Below are 19,209 nucleotides of genomic sequence, written 5' to 3' on the forward strand. Positions count from 1 at the left end.
CCTGGAGCCTGCTTCAGATTCTGTGTGTGTGTCTCTCTCTGTCCCTCCCCCACTTGTGCTCTGTCTCTCTCTCTCTCACTTTCTCTCTCAAAAACAAACATTAAAATTTTTTTAAGTAAATAATTAAAACATGGAAAAATAGTTACAGCCTTTGCAGTAATTTCAGTTTTAGGAATATATCTTGAAGAAATAGCTACTGTGTTATCTTATGGTAAAGTAGATTTTACAGTAGTACCTACAGCATAAGCATGCTATGAAACTTAAATGAGGTCAGCCTATACAAGTAGCATGAGAACTCAATAAATATTGGTTGCTGCTGTTTTGACTCTGACCCAGGCACAATCCTTAAAGAGCTAACAGTGTAATAGAGAGATAAGTAAATGAGCTAATAATCTACTGCCTCTGCTTCTGGAACCCAGTAAATATAGTAGTAACAATGGTATTAACCTCAACAGCCTTGATGACAAATTTAAGACCGGAGTATGATGGAATGCAATGGAAACCAGAGGATCTCCTAACTTAGACTGGGAATGCCAGTGCCTCTCTAGAAAAGGTAAATAGCCAAGATATATGTCATGCATAAATGTTAACCAGTTCATGTGTTCATTCGGCAAACATTCATTGAGTCACTGCTCTGTATGTCAGTCACTACTCCATCATTTTTTTTTTGAGAAATCAAAAGTGATTTCCCCATCATATTGATGCCTTCTATAACTTGTACTTTTTCTTTAAAATAGACGATATCTGTCAGTATCATATCGGGAACCAATGGGCATCATTTGGAGAAAACTTTCTCTGTAAATTGGAAAGTGTTGTCCTGGCCAAGACATATATAGAATTAAATTGCATGGGTTTGGATGTGAATAGGACCTTAGTGATCATAAAATTCTCCCTAGTTATAAAGTCAAAGTGGAAAGTGAAAGAAATATTATGCTGTCATGTTCTACTGAGAAGATCATTAAACCAATAAACTAAATCAAATCTGTAAGTAATATGGTCTAACTTAACTCATCAGCAAACTCCCAAATTATAATTGGCAAAGATTCAGCAACATTTCTTATATTACTAGTAAGATTTTGGTCTAGAATGATACAGAAAGTTTCCAAGTAAAGGTTGACACATGAATTAGCGTTGGCCACAAAATTAACAAAACTATGAAATAATTAGTCTCATGGTAAATTTCTGGTAGTATGCATTCATCCTTTTCTGATCTAGGGTAAATAAGGATACGACTGAAGGAAAGCAACACATTTTTAAACACATTTTATTAGATCCTAACTAGTATGTTCCTTATTTTACTGAAAGAATTTTCCTTTGGCGTTTTGTCTGCAACAGATCATAGATATTAAGAGCAACTAGGAAGATAATTGTTATAATGGAAAGCATCCTGGACCAGGAATCATGGAGAGCTTACGTCTATTTTTATCTCTGGCTCTAAGGTGTGTGGGCATGAATAAGTCACTAGTCACTTTATAGTTCTCTGTATCTGATAAATGAAGATAATTCATTCTCTATCTACTTCATGAAATTGTTATATGGGTGAAATGAGATAATGAATATGAAAGTATATTTAAAGCATAGCATTTTACTACTGAAATTGTTACTAATAAATGTACTTAAAAGAGAATAAGTTCTTCATGGAAAATTGAAAAGATTTTTAAAAAGATATTGAGATATATCTCTCTTCATTAGTAGTTGAATTGAGTAACCATAAATAATATTCTAAAAATTTACTTTGTATAAAAAGGAAATAAGCACTGATAACTATCTCTTTCCATGTGGAAAAAGTATAGCCCTCTAGGTATTCTATTATATTTTCTCATGTTGAAAAAAACCTCCCCCCAGGGCACCTGGATGGCTCAGTCAGTTAAGTATCCGACTTTGGCTCAGGTTATGATCTCACTGTTCATGGGTTTGAGCCCCACGTCAGGCTCTCTGTGCTGACAGCTCAGAGCTTGGAGCCTGCTTCAGATTCTGTGTCTCCCTCTCTGTGCACTTTCCCTGCTTGCACTTTGTCTCTTTCTCTCTCTCAAAAATAAATAAACATTAAAAAAATTAAAAAGAATAATGAAAAAACCTCCCCCCATACCTTTATTTTTTTAAGTTTTATTTATTTATTTTGAGAGAGAGAGAGAGAGAGAGAGGCAGAAAAAGAAGGAAAGAGAGAATCCCAAGCAGGCTATGTGCTTTCAATGTAGAGCCCAATGTGAGGTTCAATCTCACAAACCATGAGATCATGACCTGAGCCAAAATCAAGAGTCAGTTACTTAACCAACTAAGCCACCCAGGCACCCCACACCCTAGATAACTTGGAATTTTTAATTATTTTTATTGTTCTTAAAAAGAATAGCATGAATTATATTCTCTAGTATTTTATTAGATATTCTCTTCTCTCTCCTAGAGTTATTGAAGGATATATTGGGAAAGGAGAACTTAAGTTTTCTTTAGGATTTTTTCTGTCCCTTCATGACAAATACTTCCATCCCTTCTTTCTCTATCATGTTTTCTTTTCAGTAATTCATAGGAGGTGAGAGAAATATACAGTTTTCCTAACAAGTTGTATTTTCTTTTTTTTAATTTTTTTTTATCGTGTATTTATTATTGAGAGACAGAGCATGAATAGGGGAGGAGCAGAGAGAGAGACACAGAATCTGAAGCAGGCTCCAGGCTCTGAGCGGTCAGCACAAAGCCCAACGCGGGGCTCGAACTCACAAACCGCAAGATCATGACCTGAGCTGAAGTCAGACGCCCAACTGACTGAGCCACCCAGGCACCCCCCCTAACAAGTTGTCTTAAAAGGGCAACTCTAGGGGCACCTGGGTGGCGCAGTCGGTTAAGCGTCCGACTTCAGCCAGGTCACGATCTCGCGGTCCGTGAGTTTGAGCCCCGCGTCAGGCTCTGGGCTGATGGCTCAGAGCCTGGAGCCTGTTTCCGATTCTGTGTCTCCCTCTCTCTCTGCCCCTCCCCCGTTCATGCTCTGTCTCTCTCTGTCCCAAAAATAAATAAATGTTGAAAAAAAATTAAAAAAAAAAGGGCAACTCTAGAGGTGTTGTGCAGTGATTTTTAGCTTCCTAGATGAAGCCGATGTGGATAACAGTCCTCAAAAGTAGGCTTTATCTGCATCAGCATGGAGGAGAAAAACACAGCAGGTATTCACATTTGTGAGGAAATTACTGGACAGAAAAGAAAGAAGGCCTTAGAGGTAGATTGATTCCTATATAGTAATAGGAGTTATTTAAGAGTAGGGACTATGTCCTATTCATCTCTATATATGTGATGCTATGAACAGTGCCTGACAGTGACTAGATGTTCAATATAGATGGCAAATGTTGGGTGGATGGATGGATGGATGAATGGATGAATGGATGGGTGGATGGACAAGTAGTTATCATAGACTTACCTAGAAAATATAGATTAGGAATGCTGGGTGGCTCAGCTGGTTAAATATCCAACTCTCAATTATGGCTCAGGTCATGATCTCATGGTTTGTGAGACTGAGCTCCCCCCCACCCCCCACTGGGCTCCACGCTGACAGCACGGAACCTGCTTGGGATTCTTTCTCTCCTTCTATCTGCCCCTCCCCTCTCAAAATAAATAATTAAACACTTTTTAAAAAGAAAATATAGACTAAAGCAGTGTATCATAATCTCTTTCAGTCTTGTAACTTGGCAGGATTGAGGATAGGGGTGGGAATAACAGTCAGGCACCTACACATGTGCACACTGGGCATCCTATCTCTTTCTCTAATTACCAGTGCCAGTCTCCATTCTCCTAATAATCATTTGGCAAAAATAAATAAAACCAAAGTACCGTGAAGATTGTTATTTACAATGCACTGAGCTTTACTAATTTGCTCGCTAGGAAATAGTTAGATTATAGTGTGTGATGAATATTTATAAAAATCTCTATTCACTATAATTGATACTTAAGCATTTTATTCAAAGTTTTGTAGCATTACAAATGTAAATGAGCAGACATTTCTTCTGAGTAGGAATGTGGGGCAAAAGAGTAAAGCTGAATATAAACAAAGTCAAAAAGAAGAAGAAGGCAAAAAACCAAAACGCTGTGACAGCAGAACATCTAGAACCAAGCAATGATTTCTTGTCATGTACACATTCTGAACGATCCTTTCTATGTCCTGCCTGAATATGAATTTACAGCATCTGTTCTCTTTGATATTATGCAGCAAGAAGGACATGTATCCTGTAACACTGCTGGTGAGTAATAAGAAAAGAAGAAGCTAATACCACCATCTTTACCATTTGGGTATTCCCAAAATAGCACTTCTTATTCCATAGTCTTTTAATTAAATTACTATAATAATGATAAGATATGAGTGGAAGGAGCTTACATCAGAGGTAGAATAGTAAAATTCCTACAGCTTCCATAAAATGAACATAAATGAGGGACATTTTTGTATCTTTTGACACAAATGCTCACCAGTAAATATAGAAGGAATAATAAGAGTAGAAAAGCCACGATTTTTCAGCAGCTGTAATAATAGTTGATTCTGGCTAGAACTATCAATAGATGCAGGATAGTCATATAACCTGAAACATCACTTAACACAGCTCACATTAATTACAAAGGGGAGAAGGAAGTTTTACAATGGATAATTGGCAGATAGTATCTTAATGACCAGTCAAGGTAATATGACCAATAAGGGACAAAGTGATGGCATGTATCTTCTGAGGTGAGGCACTGCAAAGGCTATCATGTATGCAACACTACGTGGTACCATGTCTCTAAAGGGGCAAGCAGGCTCCTCTTCACAAGGCTTTCAGGGAAGCTGTCAGTGTCAGTTATAATATGAAATGCAGATGAAACTCTTGGGAGTCAGTTTTAGCAAAATATATTGGCAGCAAGTATTTCTGGGAGATTCTGTGTCTTCTCATATATTTTATCATATATACTTTTAAAATAAAAGCATAAAAACAATACAATGCAATACTTCTTGCCCTGGAATTTCACGTTTGTGTTATATGATAAGGGCTATATCTGTGTGTTTGAGAGATGGGAGGGTGGTGAGGGAGGTTGGACCAGTCATTATTTGTTATGTATCTGTCAGAAGGTATCTCCCTCTTTCATTCCTTGCTTTTCTTTCTTTCTTTTTTTCCAAATTTAACCTTGATATTGGAACCAATGCTTCAAAAAGCCCAACAAAGGGGAAAATATATACCAGTGCATATCTTTATGCTGAAGACTTCAATAACTCAACACTGAGAAACTGGTGTGATCCTGGATTCACAGTCCCTGTCTAGCATAGTCCTGCGAGGCCTGGCCTGTCTCTGTCCCTTCCTATTCTGCTGTAGCCCCAGGAAGCCCGGCTAGCTCTAGGGCTACCCTGATCCAATACCCCCCCATACCAGAGCAAGAGCATCCCCTCTCCTGAACCCCAATTTTCACAAAACACACCAAGAAATACAGTTATTAATAAACACATTCTATCTCTGTTACTCCTCTAGTGCTTGGCTTTGCACAGTGTTATTTGTAACCCTAAACATCCACTCTTGTTTCTCACTCCATTCACACCCCAAGGAAATGCTTCCCCAAACCTCTTATTCTAGGACCTTGGAAACAAAAGGCACCTGCACCCATGAGAGATCGTGGGTTGTGCCATGGCCAACAGCAGAAACGGACAATGCTTCAGAGGACTATTAGTGGTAGAAGTGCTGAGATTAGAGAAAGACTAATTAACTAGTCAAGTTCTTTCTCTTAACATCATTCCCAGTAGTGTGGAACATCCATTTGCTTGCTTCTCTTTGTGTTTCAATGTATGGGTCAGAAGACCCTCACCAATTAATATGGTATTTGTAACAGCGCACATGGCTGTCCAATATGGTAGCCTTAACCACATGAGGTTGTTGGGGCACCTGAAATGTAGCTACTCCAACAGAGAAGTGCTGTAAGTGTAACATAAACATTGAATTTTGAACATTCAATGTGAAAAAAAGAATATAAAAAGCTTCATTAATTGTTATAATATTGATTACATGTTGGAATAATATTTTAATATGTTCAATTAAATAATATATATTATTAAAATTAATTTTAATTACTTTAAATATTTACTTGTTAATTCTAAAATTTTTAATGTAAAAAAGTAGAAGTTATGCATATAGCTTGCACAATATTTCTATTGGATGGTGCTAATCTAGACATAATATTTATAAAATGTGATACTGATTCTTTATTAACAATTAAATGGATATGCAATGCTAGTATCGTAAATAGCTTTGTTTTTGTTTTAATTGAGATATAACTGAAATATAACATATTGCTTTCAGGGTTAACAATTGTCATCATACATACTTATACATATTTTTTTAATGAAGAGAACTTTTAAGATCTACTCTCTTAGCAACCTTTAAATATTCAATATAGTGTTATTAACTGTAGTCACTATACTGTACAATTGCATGCTCAGAACTTATTTTTTAACTAGAAGTTTATACCTTTTGATCACATTTACCTATTTTTTCCACCCCTCTTCCCCTAACTCCTGCAACCATCAGTCTGTTCTCTGTATCTATGAGTTTGGTGTTCAGGGTTTCTGTTTTGTTTTAACATTTCACATATAAGTGAGATAATACAGTATTTGTTTTCCTCTGTCTGACCTATTTCATTTAGCATAAAGCCCTCAAGGTCCATGAATGGATAGTTTTATTTTTATAAAAATGTTTAATAAGATTTAATTAATGTTTAAAGATGATTTAAAAAATCAACTTAATTTAATAAATTTGATTACAATTTTTCATATTCATTGATCATAATTTGTATTTTGACTTAATTTTAATATATATAATTTGAATATTTTGGAAGAAGATGACTTTTTAGGAAAATATATGTAACATAATCATAATTTTTATATTTATTTTAATTTTGCTGAAAATATATTCAAATTTTGTACTCAATATAGTTGCAACTAATTTTTAATCTTTTCACTCTTTACTGTCAATAGAACACAAATAATGTAAAAATCTTAATTAGAGTAACATAGTGAGTTACCTTTTTCTAATGAAAGTAAGAAAAATAAATGTATGGAATGAGTCAACTTATAAATGATTTATAAATTATATAGCTTTATGTTATTATTAATATAAACATCTATGACCCATCAACAACAAAAATCCCTAAAAGGTAGTGTAATAATTAAACTCAAATGTCTTTTATGTTTTGCCAACTGTCAGTAACACCAGCCATAGCTTTAAACATGTATTTTATTTTTGTTATTATGAGTGTACTGCTGTTTCAGTAGGAGGAGAGAACATATTTCATCTTATAACTTGTTAGCCTGACCTATACACAACATTTAAGTATTTAGATATATGGTCATGTGGACCTCTACTTGTACTCTTGCTGTGGAGCTTGCAAATGTTAGGGGTGGACCTTTTCTGATCATCCCAGGGTAACCAAGAATTTCTAAGTAAGCACGATATTCTCCATGGAACCACATCATGTGAAGCTTCCATGGTTTCCGGGGAAGCTTTAGAGCTGAGAACATTCGTTTGGCCTTCTCAAGGTCTTTGTGACCCAAATAGGGTGTCCAGCCTAACTCATCGGCACATTTACGCCTGGGCCTAGATGAAAGGGGTGAATCTAAGAAATTGGTGGGGAAGAGAATAAACCTAACGATGTCTTTGCACATGTGTCTTCCTACTTTTGCCTTTTCCAGACTAAGTTAAATAGCCTGGTTGGCAATTGCTGAGACAGGTTTAAAGCCAATTCAGTATTTCTGAAATATATGCAATATCATGGCTGCGGTGCCAACTTTGGTAGAAACTGGGTCAAAGGGTGGAGTAGGAGGAAGGGATGTTCTTCAAATGGAGCACTCAGCCATCTGCCAACTAAGCTATGCTTGAAGAGTAAGGTTCTTGGAGAACACAAAGGAAAATTGTGAGTGGTGTTGTTTATTAAGTTGATTCACATATTATTTTAATAATACATGAGAAGGGACAACCACAAAATGCATCAATCCAATACGAATAGAACTATGAATTATATCTATCCCTGGACAAGCTTTACTCAACTTTGAAAATTAGTAACTATTTTCAGTAACAAAAACTGTAGAATTATGAGTGGTCATTACGGCAGGAGTAAAAATGGACTTGGAAGCGGAAATCCAGAGTCCTAGTCCTACTTTTGCTATTTTCCAGTCATATAACTGAGGGTAAGTCACTAAACTGATCTAATCTTCAATCTCCTGCCTGAAAAATGATGAAAAATATGTTATGCCTCTTTCATAAACTGATATGAGGATCAAAATGAGACACTTTGAAAACTGTAAAGTTATTTACAAACAGAAAACATCATTTTTTGTTTCACTCTTGATATTTCCTTCAGGAATTGGGACTGATTTCTATAATAGCTATTATCATTACATATTGATATGAGTTTATTTAATGTGATTATATTGTAGGATATATTTTTTCCCAAATGACTACAATTCAGAACTCTAAATCACCAATTATTTTTTTTTAACGTTTATTCATTTTTGAGAGACAGGGAGAGGCAGAGCGTGAGTGGGGGAGGGACAGAGAGTGAGGGAAACACAGAATCCGAAGCAGGCTCCAGGCTCTGAGCTGTCAGCACACAGCCTGACGCAGGCTCAAACCCACAAACCATGAGATCATGACCTGACCCGAAGTCGAACACTTAACCAACTAAGCCACCCAGGTGCCCCTAAATCACCAATTATTAAATATCCAAACTTTATTAAAGTATTATTCCAAAGAAACTTATTTTTTTTTAATTTCATCAATTTCGCTAAGAGTGCTATATTTCCCCCTTGAATTCCTATTTCTCTTTCCCTCTTATTTCATTTAAAAAAATCAGATGACTTATTTCCTATAAGATACTTATGTTGTCAAAAAAAAATTACCATTTACCAATGTCTGCTTTTCTTCTGTCTCTCCTTCCTGCACTCATCTACAGTTGATGGGGAAGGTGTCTCCTAATTTTCTCATCTTGAGTGTTTTTACAGAAAGGGACTCTTGTGGCTCTCTTCTTCACCCTTGAACCATCTGTGGGTTCCACTCTGACAGGACTAGTTGGGCTGTTGGACACTCCCTGTGCAATCTTGCCCTATCAGATAAATCAGGGAGTGAGCCTCTGACAGGTACTGCTGTCACTATCCGGGTGTCCATGGCGCAAAGTGGCACTCTAATCAGACCCTGCGTACACATGGTTGTGCAAGAGGCTATGGGTGGGTGACTTTTTCCTCGCCCCAGATAAATGCCTCACTGATTCTGTGTGCTCAGAGTCCATGAAATCCTTTCTTAAGATTTGAAATAAAAGAGAATGTTATGAAAATATTAAGGCATTACTCCTATCACTAACAGATCATAGCATTTAATTATGTAAGAAAACTTCAGGCACCCAACTATTAGAATAAAATAACGTATTAAATTCTTTTATTAAATGAGGAAAGCTCTTGGTCACTTTATGTATTCAGGTAATAAGTTAATTCAGGCTCCTCCCAGGCAATTCAATTAGAAGATAATTTTAAATAGGACGGGTAGATAGATGGATAGATAAGAAAAGACTTTAACCACTCTGTGCCTGATTTAATAATTTAAAATAAGTTATTTTAGAATTTCAGAATACTGCTTATAATGTTGATGGTCACAGCTCTGTGTTACGTAGTTAACTATATGTGTTTTAGTTGTTATAAATGTTCTGTAGTAATTCATGTTGATGACTTTTTTGGAATTATTTATTCTAAATAGGTGACCAGTCCCTTAGTATTTTCTTGCCTCAGAGGCAAGAGGTAGCAAGATTTCTAGAGGACCTGGTGTCTCTCTGGGGATACACAGAATGCTGTATCTTCAGCACAGATCCTTTAAGCCTTGCTCATGATTCCAGGGCCGTGAATGTGGACCAAAGCAGCAGATTCCCTGAAAATATCCCAGCACTTCTCCAGTAATCACTATGAGCAAATGATTGAAGATGACTGGAGCCTCCCAGAATCTTGGTCATACATGAGACACAGGTACAGCCCAATTGTTGCTGAATTTCCCACCACCCTGTAAGAATAGGACATGGAGTTGGATTTCAAGTGATTTATAGATTATAAACAAATATGATAGTTCTTGCACTTTTGAATTTGTGAACTACGATTCTGCAATTCCTATGTTATGGCTTTTAGCATACACATTCACGAACTGAACAAGGGATTAGAGAGAATTAATTATTAATTCCTGGTTTGAACAAGAAGTTATTGTTGTGTTGATGATCTTAGAGTAACTAGGCTTACAGATATATGACAGTAATCTTCACTTATTCTTTGGCCCTTTAATTGTGGAAACACAGTAACAAAATATAAAAACCAAACTTTATTTTGAAAAAGCACCACAATTCCATCATGCAAATAAAGCAACTGTTTTAATGCTGTGTATATCCTTCCAGTCAATATACGTATATATTAGCAAGTAACCTGTGTCTCCAATTTGAGGAGTATCATGGAAAGAATTTCAGCAAAATTGTTGAAAGCCCAAATTCCTTCCTGCCCTTGATAGAATATCCTTTGCTGTGATTGGCCTTTGCGTTCCCTTTGGTGGCCTTTAAATTGCTCTTGCTGCAGCCTGTGGCCTCTGTTGCTGCTGGCTGCTTTCTTACCAAGAGTGTGGGTGGCTTTATGTGACATGAAAGCTTGTCACTGCTGAGTTCATTTAAAGATCTTCTTGTGCATCAGGATAGCAAATCTGGGGTGCAGCTCCCATAGGCTTATACCTGTTTGAGCATGTCTGGGAAATTTGTGAGCAGCCTACTTTCCCAGGGCCTGAAAAGCCTATGGAAAAATCTTGAGTTTTGTCTCCTGCTTGGACTACTCGGCATTTGGGGTAAATTATGAGATCTCTGACAGAAGTCCAACTAAAAGGGGGCTATAGTTACCTGGAAAAGAATTCATCCTAAGGTTGGAAGGAGGGAGACCTAATGAACTCCCCAGCATCAAACCCTGAGTCAACAGAGTTAGAGATTTTGATTATAGCTTTGTGAATGTCACATCTGTTCTCAGCCCAGTCCCATACATTCATGTCTGGGTCCTAGGCCAAATGAGGACTGTAAGTAAAAACTGAAAGAACATTTCCTGAACACTTCATAAAACATGAAGGTGTACACACATATGTACTGCATTGTTTTTGACCCCTCAGATTGAACGTTACAAGTTGGAGACAGACAACCCCAATTTGCCACAGGTCACCAAATTTTAGTTCTGCAAACTTTTAGGAACTGCAGCATGTTGTAACATCCTTTGTGCTCAGTGGAGTAGCAACAGGGTTTGCTGAAGAAGGAGATGCTTGGAGGAACAGGATCTGGAAAAGAAGTGGTGGCCGTCGGAGGAGAAATGTGGTATCTAGTAAGGCTAGATTTGTTTCTGATCACAAGTAAGACATCACTTATGACTCTGAGAAATGCTAAAGGGAACATCTTAGGGGTTGAGAACCAGCATTATGCAACTAGGGGTAATCATATCTGAGATCTGAGTAGTCTTCAAGTGATGCTATATGCACCTGTAGGCTGGCGAGATCCCTTCGGAGCTAGATAGTGGCTCACAGTAACCACAGACGGAAGGTGCTGCTACGTTTAACTATGATCTTGTCAAAATGGCATAGGCTCTTAGGTTTTTAAGGGTTCCCCTTGACTTAGTATTTTTCTTTCCTTTTTATTCAGCACATATTATTAAGTATATCTTTTGCATAGGGGGATACAGTACACCATGTGCAAAACATATTTTAATCCAGCCCTTACAGACCTTGTAGCCTAGTGAGCAACACAGATTCATGTGTTCATTCATAACAATCTTATTGAACTACCTACAATATGCTGGATATCATTCAATGTTTTTGACATAATAATGAACAAGTAAGCAAGGAAGGATTTTCGTTTCAAAATGCTAACTTGGTAGGAGTAGATAATAAACACAAGGGTAATAAATTATAAACACGAACATTAATGCAAGATAAGTAACTGCAGATAGGGTGAAGTACAGGGAAAGGAATAAGCATAGTGATATGATGACAAGCAACTGAAAGGCCTCACTGCAGAAATAACATTTGAACAGGGACCTAAAAGATGGAAAAGAGTCCACCACTGACGATCTACATACAGATGAGTGTTCCAGGCAAAAGCAACAATAAAAGGCAGGGCCCTGGGGCGAGAAGAAAGTGTTTGTTCAAGGAACTGAGGTGAGCTGAAGCTTAGCGAGAGGAGAAATTATGATGAGATGATTTTGGAGAATTAGGAAGGGCCAAATAATGCAGGGCCTTTGACTTTGCTCAGGAGCACAACTCCTTGCTTTAGTTACTAGGAAGGCTATGAACGTTATAAGCAGGGGACAATCATGATCTTAGCAATTACGGTAACAAGTGCTGAGATTTTTCATTTCCATCCTCTCACAATACTCTCCTTCAATTCTCAAGAAACTTAAATTCTTAAGAGCTGGTCCTGAGAAAATGTAAGCTGGCACTGTTCAGTGACTTGCCACGAAGCTCACTCTTCACACTAATATGTGCTGTCTCTGCATTGACTCAAATATCTGAACTCCAGCTTAACTCTGTGCGACATAAGATGGGACACTCCCTGAGACACCAGAGTGGCTTTGGTTTCTTCCTCCCTGCTGGAGGAGTTCCATAGCAAAATTAACTATCTAGCAACTACCTCTTCCAGGAGGTTCATGGAGGTCAAAGTTTTTTAGGCCTACCTGTCACGTTACAACAGCCCTGTGTTGAGAAATTTGGCAACATACACATAAAACTTGAGATTTAATAGTCTTAATAATAGTAATGTCAGAGATGTCCTGCAGACCTATAGGACCTTGGGAAGAGTGATTGAAGCAGCCAAAGGAAGACAATTCAAATACTACATGGTAGCTGCCTGTTCTTATATATGAACACATGTGCAAAACCCAAGGGACTGTCAGAAATAGTGGAGGAACGTGGATTTTTCAAAGGAAGAGTAGGCTGAATTAGCTAGTAGAAAAGAGGGAGTCACCAATAGGCTAAAATACGAAACACCACTCCATTTTCAAAATATCTCCTAAACATTTTCAAAATATTTGGGACTTCCTGATGGAATTACTTATTGATGTTTATTTTGCTTTCATCCATTCACCCACCATTAAAGGAATCTGTGTGTGTGTGTGTGTGCACGTGTATTTGCATATATATAAATGTATGGTTGCACAATTTAATATATATATATATACATATGGTTTTATATATAGTTGTAACTATATTAGTCACTATATATGCTAATGTGTATATATTATATATGGACTGAATGTTTGTTTCCCCCTAAAATTCATACGTTAAAATAAAAAATGTATATGGTCATCACATTAGGACACCCCCAATGTGATATGTTCTTATAAGACGAGACTTGCCTCTCTCTCTCTCTTTCTCAATCTGTATCCCAAAGGAGACCATTTGAGGACATACTGAGAAGGTGGCCATCTGCAAGCTAACAAAGGAGAACTTCCTGGAAACCAACACTGTTAGAGCCTTGATCTTGGACTTCTAGCCTCCAGAACTGTGGGGAAACAAATTTTTGTTGTTTAATCCACTCATTTTCCTGATTCTTTGAATAACTGGGAGTGTTTTTAATTAGATACAAGACATTGTGAATTTCTATACATATTCTCAAGCTTTGAGGATGCAGTTAAATCACGTGGAAACAATAGGATCCTTTTAAGGCTTGCTCTTAAGCCTTGTTAAGCTGGAGCAGTGCAGTCTTTAGTATAGGGCTAGTTTTGTTCCAGTACTAAGGCAATATATGTCCTTTGCCTGATGCTCTGTGAGCATGAACTATCCCTTGCTTTTTATAGGCTCTAGAGATTCTCACTGATATTTTCAGCTATTATTTTCCGCTGGCCTTGGAGGAAAATAAGACACATGTACTCATTGGTATTGAGCCAGAGCCTCAAGAGGCCTCTCTGTAGATTTCCAGAATTCTCTTTCTGTCCTTCTCTCCTCTGCCCTGTGAACGTTAGCTGCCTTGGCCATCCCAAACTCCATCTCCTCATTTAATTTTTTTAATGTTTTTATTTTATTTTTGAGAGACAGAGACAGAGACAGAGACAGAGAGACAGAGGCCGAATGCGAGCTGGGGAGGGGCAGAGAGAGAGGGAGATACAGAATCTGAAGCAGGCTCCAGGCTCTGAGCTGTCGGCACAGAGCCCCACACAGGGCTTGAACTCATGAACGGTGAGATCATGACCTGAGCTGAAGATGGACACTTAACCGACTGAGACACCCAGGCCCCCCCCCCAACTCCATTTCTTTAACTTATGGAGAATGCCAGGGAATACGTGGCTTTCCCCTTCTTATACTGCATCTTGGAAACTCTCTCCAGACACTAATGTACAGACAATGTCAGGACTCATTTGTTTGTTTCCTTGCCTTCATGGATCCTTGTCTGGTGCCGTCTGGTGTCTAACGCTTGAAAATGCTTATCATTTACTTTATGCAGTTTTTGTTGTTTCCAGAGAATAAATCTGGACAGTGTTTCTCCATCTTGGCTGGACTCAACTTTGTATTTCAGAATTTTATTTTTATAAATCTAAATGTGTGGTTTTACATTTATCCCTATAAATTTTGTATTGTTAATTTAGTCCCTTTTAATTCTCTTCTAACATTTTGTGGGTTTTTTGTTTTAACTAGTATGTGAAAAATTAATAATCATTATTTCTATATGCTTGTCACACAGATAAAATATGTAGTTTAGATTAAGACCAGGATAGATTTCTGAGTCCTTCCACTAGGGATCAACCTGAAATTCTCCTCAAACCATTAGGCAGTATTCTTTGACAATAATGGTCCATATATGAGTTGCAGAATCATCTCATATATGTAAGCACGGAACTTACATACCCATCTCCTACCCACAAAAACAATGAGTCTTTATCACTTTCTTCGCAAAAGTTAAGGTATTCTATATTTACTGCGTTCCCTAAATCTAGAAACTATCACAATGAGAGTTTAGTTTATGCTCTATGACTTTTTTCTTAATGTATTCATGTTGGTATCTGCAGATCTCTACTTCCAAACAATTATATAATTTATTCCAGAATTGAGCTAAAAATCCACAAGATTAAGTAGACCTATAGCTTCCAAATTTTACCTTTTCTAAAAAAGAGCCATTTGTCCATTTCTCATTTCCTATCCTTGGTCTTGTTTATCATGACTTTTCAGAAACTGCCAAAAATATTTTTGGGAGTATAATGCAAATTTTTTTCAATATTCTGCTGATAATCACCAGTATATTACTCAGCTATGTGAAGTTCCTTCTATATAGCAGAGATTGAAAACATATGGCTAAAATTTTTAAAACATGATTGTCAGAAAATTTTGATGACATTAAAATGCCTTTCTTTAAAAAAAATTGTTTTTTTACATTTTTTCATTTTTGAGAGACAGAGAGAGACAGAGCACGAGTGGGGGAGGGGCAGAGAGAGAGGGAGACACAGAATCCGAAGCAGGCTCCAGGCTCTGAGCTGTCAGCACAGAGCCTGACACGGGGCTCAAATCCACGAAGCATGGGAGAATGACCTGAGCTGAAGCCTGATGCTTAACCGACTGAGCCACCTAGGCACCCCTAAATGCCTTTCTTATGTAGCTTCGCCTGGTAAGAGTTCCGACCATATTTGTTTTTAAGGTGTCAGTTTGAACACTATTATCCATGATGGAGAAAAAAGAAAAATAGGAATCTTATTTTTCTTCTGTGATTTGTTAACATGACCTGTTGCCTGGATAACTAAATAGTACCTGATATTCAAGCAGTGATCCTAAACTGTGACTGCTGTTTTCCTTGTTAGAACATTATCTAAACTGTCATTGCCATTTTTCTTCATAACCATTAAGCACTTTGTTGGCTGCCCTTGCCCCCCCTTTTTTTTTCTTTTTCTTTTGGAAAAGGGTTGGTCCATTCTGTGATATGTAGCTTTCCTGCTGTTATTTGTACAGGTTCTCACCGTCCTTATAGCTTCACACCATTCCTATATGCACCCAAATCAGGTATACTAATGAGTTTTTATCCCAGAATAAATCACTGTAAAGCAGTTCATAACCGACTACGTTCTGTAAAAACTTACAATTGATTAGAAATTTAGCTTCTGCACATGCACAAAGTAAATCCAACTATGGGAAACGGTTTCTGGAACCAAAGTTTGGGACTTAGTGAACTCATGTAACAATGACTTCAATAACTGAAAGAAAAAAAAGTCGCCAGGCTCTGCGCTAACAGCATGGGCCTGGAGCCTGCTTCTGAGTCTGTCTCCTTCTCTCTCTGCCCCTCTCCCACTCATGCGCGTGTGCTCTCTCTCTCTAATGTAAACAATAAACATTAAAACAACAAATAAAAGGAACTGTGCTAACAGAAAATCATCAGATTAGCAGAAAAGTGACATGATGATAATGGCAAAGTTACGTGGTCCAAACTTTTATTTGTGTCAAAAAAAAAAAAAAAACCAACAAAAAAACTGAAGCTTTGCATCTTAAAGTCATAGCTTCTCGGTGAATTGTATTGTTTTGTGGAAGGCTTGACTCTGAAAATAAACAAGTTTATTCACTGTCAGATGAAGTTGGTTTTCAGACAAACTAGTGATTGTGGTATGTTATCTTGACTGGAAAAACCTCATTTCTTCACTCATCTTTGGAGGTGGCTCCTCATTGGTCTGTGATTCCAATGGATGAACAACAGTTAAGGATCAAAATTTATTTGGATGCGTGAGTCAGAAACATTGAATCTGGGTAAGGTAGGAGAGCCACAGACACCCTCATACGTAAATGTATAAATACTGCAGTGGAATTATTCATCCCCAAATGGTACATTGTTACATGCCTCCCATGAAAACAATCAGTAAAATATTTAGCCAAGAATGGTACCCACTTTTATTTCTGAATAGCTTGTTATGATAATCTGTAAATGAATAGTTGCTGAGAATTGTGTAGAACACAGTGCAAAGGTTCTTCAAGCACTTACAGGAAGTTTACATGGTTACTTTCCTGTCCCCAAGAAGTCTACAAGTATAGCAGGAGAAATAGGAATCTGAGACACTCCAATGGTTGTGTTATTATTTAGCTAGCATTTATTGAGTGTCTACAATGTACCAGATACCATTCTAAGCACTAAGGATACTGTAATGAACAAAGTAGACAAAAATTCCTGCACTTATGGAGTTTACATTCTAGTGGGTAAGGGGTGGAGAGTCAGAAAATAAATAAGCTAAATAAGTGGGTCAGATAAGTAAAACTATAGGATTTTTTTAGACCACTGATGGAAATACAGTGTAAACCACATATGTAATTGTCAATTTTCCATTAGCCATATTTAAAAAGAAGCAGGTGAAATTAAATTTCAATAAATTTTTTATTTTGGAAAAAATTTTGGTTTACAAAGGTTGCACGTGTAATCCAGAAAGTTGGTGTATCGGTTTCACTCAATTTCCCTATTGTTAATATTTTATATTACCGTGGTATATTTCTTGAAATTAAGACACCAACACAGATACATTACTATTAACTAAATCACAGTTATTATTTGGATTTCATCAGTTTGTCCATTAATGTCCACTTTCTGTTCCAGGATCCAATCCATGCTACCATATTGCATTTAGTTGTCATGTCAATCTCCTCTAGTCTGTTACAAGGGATACTAATTTTCATAATATATTTTATTTAATACAATATATCAAAAATATCACTTCAGACAGTGATCAATATTTTTTACATTATCCACAATACGTTTTACATTATTTTTTCATAATAAGTCTTCAGAACCCAGTGTGTATTTACACTTACGACATATAAGCACTTTCGTTGAAAGTACTTAATCTGCATTTAGATCTCACAAGATTTACAGGTGAACAAGTAGATTCACATACTCAGGTTCTAAACATACTTAAAAGTCTTCTAATAATTGCACTGAATATCAGTTTTTAAACTTTAATTAGTTTCATTAATTAAAAAATTCAGTTCCTCAGCTGCACTAGCCACATTTCAAGTGCTCAATAGCCATATATATGTAGCTAACAGCTACCATATTGAATAGTGCAGCTCTAGACCACTGTAAGGATCTTTGGCTTTTATTCTGAGTGAGACAGAGAGCTCTGAAGGGTTTTGAACAAAGGAGTGATATGATGTAATTTAAGAATATTTTGCTGTGCTGGAAAATAAATTGAAGTGAGGCAAAGGCAGAAGCAAGGAGATCAGCCAGGAAGATATTGCACAAATCCAGGTGAGTGATGGACTAGGGTGGTAGCAGTAAAGGTGGGGAGAAGTGGTAGGATTCCAGGAGTACTTTGTTGGACCTAACACAACATGCTCTTAGATTGGATATGGGGTCATGGATGACGCCAATGATTTTGGCCTAAAAATGAGGACAATGAGATTGTCTTTTACAGAGATTTTGGAAGCAGCAGGTTTGGGGGGTAAAGGAGAAGACCGGGGGCTCAGTTTTGCAATTTTGAGTCTTAGGTGGCTGTGAGACATTTAAGTGGAGATGTTAAGTAGGCAATGAACATAGGAGTCTGGAGTTCAGGGAACACAGTTCAGCTGGACATATACATTTAGCATATAGCTGATATTTAAAAATTAAGACTAGAGATCACGAAAGGAATAAGTGTACAGAAAGAAGTATTAGGGTGAGGTTATTCAGCAGCTGTATTTTTAGGAAAATGCAAGTTTTGAAATCAGGCCCTAAGAGATCAACAAGAATTGGTGGAATAATCAATTCCTTGCAATGATGCAAAGGTAACGATTAGCCAACCATGCTACAACAGATGATTTTGCTCAGCTGAAGTAAAATCACACAGCCAGTAGATATGGAAAGATGCATTAAACAAGGAAAGGCTTTCTTGCTGGCTAAGTGGTTAGCAGACCCGCGAATGTGAGGATTCTAAGGACAGCTTTGGAGTTACGTGACAGCTGTAGTTAGTTTCTACACACACACAAAATCAACCAGCCTGTTCGACCATACAGCATATGTCTTAATGCTGGTACAACAAAGACACCTCTCCCATTGGCAGAGAAAAGTGTTATCTTGGATCACAGCCCCACTTCAGCACAGAGGCCTAGCACGGGTAGATTATTAGGGAGGTGCCCGTTCCCTGAAGGCACCTGAACTCTTAAATGGGACAAATTCGGAGGCAGGGGGCTGATCGGGCAAATTCAGACGCAGCAATCCCGTCAGCTGGTGAATTCTGTGAGGAAT

The 19,209-nt window shown here is 37.3% G+C and overlaps 2 long non-coding RNA genes across 2 annotated transcripts in view; both read left to right on the plus strand.

Annotated features, from left to right (window-relative positions):
- Nucleotides 1–14,105, plus strand: part of LOC121029707 (uncharacterized) — a 29,500-nt gene extending 15,395 nt beyond the window's left edge. The window contains exons 2-3 of the long non-coding RNA XR_005789848.1: nucleotides 9,865–9,991; nucleotides 13,420–14,105. This is a non-coding gene — a long non-coding RNA (uncharacterized LOC121029707). The remainder of the gene's footprint in view (nucleotides 1–9,864; nucleotides 9,992–13,419) is intronic.
- Nucleotides 454–4,745, plus strand: LOC121029708 (uncharacterized). Its single transcript, XR_005789849.1, has 3 exons — nucleotides 454–553; nucleotides 1,336–1,439; nucleotides 4,187–4,745. It is a non-coding gene; the product is annotated as an uncharacterized LOC121029708 (long non-coding RNA).
- Nucleotides 14,106–19,209: the final 5,104 nt, after the last annotated feature.

Source organism: Herpailurus yagouaroundi, unplaced genomic scaffold, assembly GCF_014898765.1.
Source record: "Herpailurus yagouaroundi ecotype Mexico unplaced genomic scaffold, PumYag 139, whole genome shotgun sequence".
In the NCBI taxonomy this organism is placed as follows: Eukaryota; Metazoa; Chordata; class Mammalia; order Carnivora; family Felidae; genus Herpailurus; species Herpailurus yagouaroundi.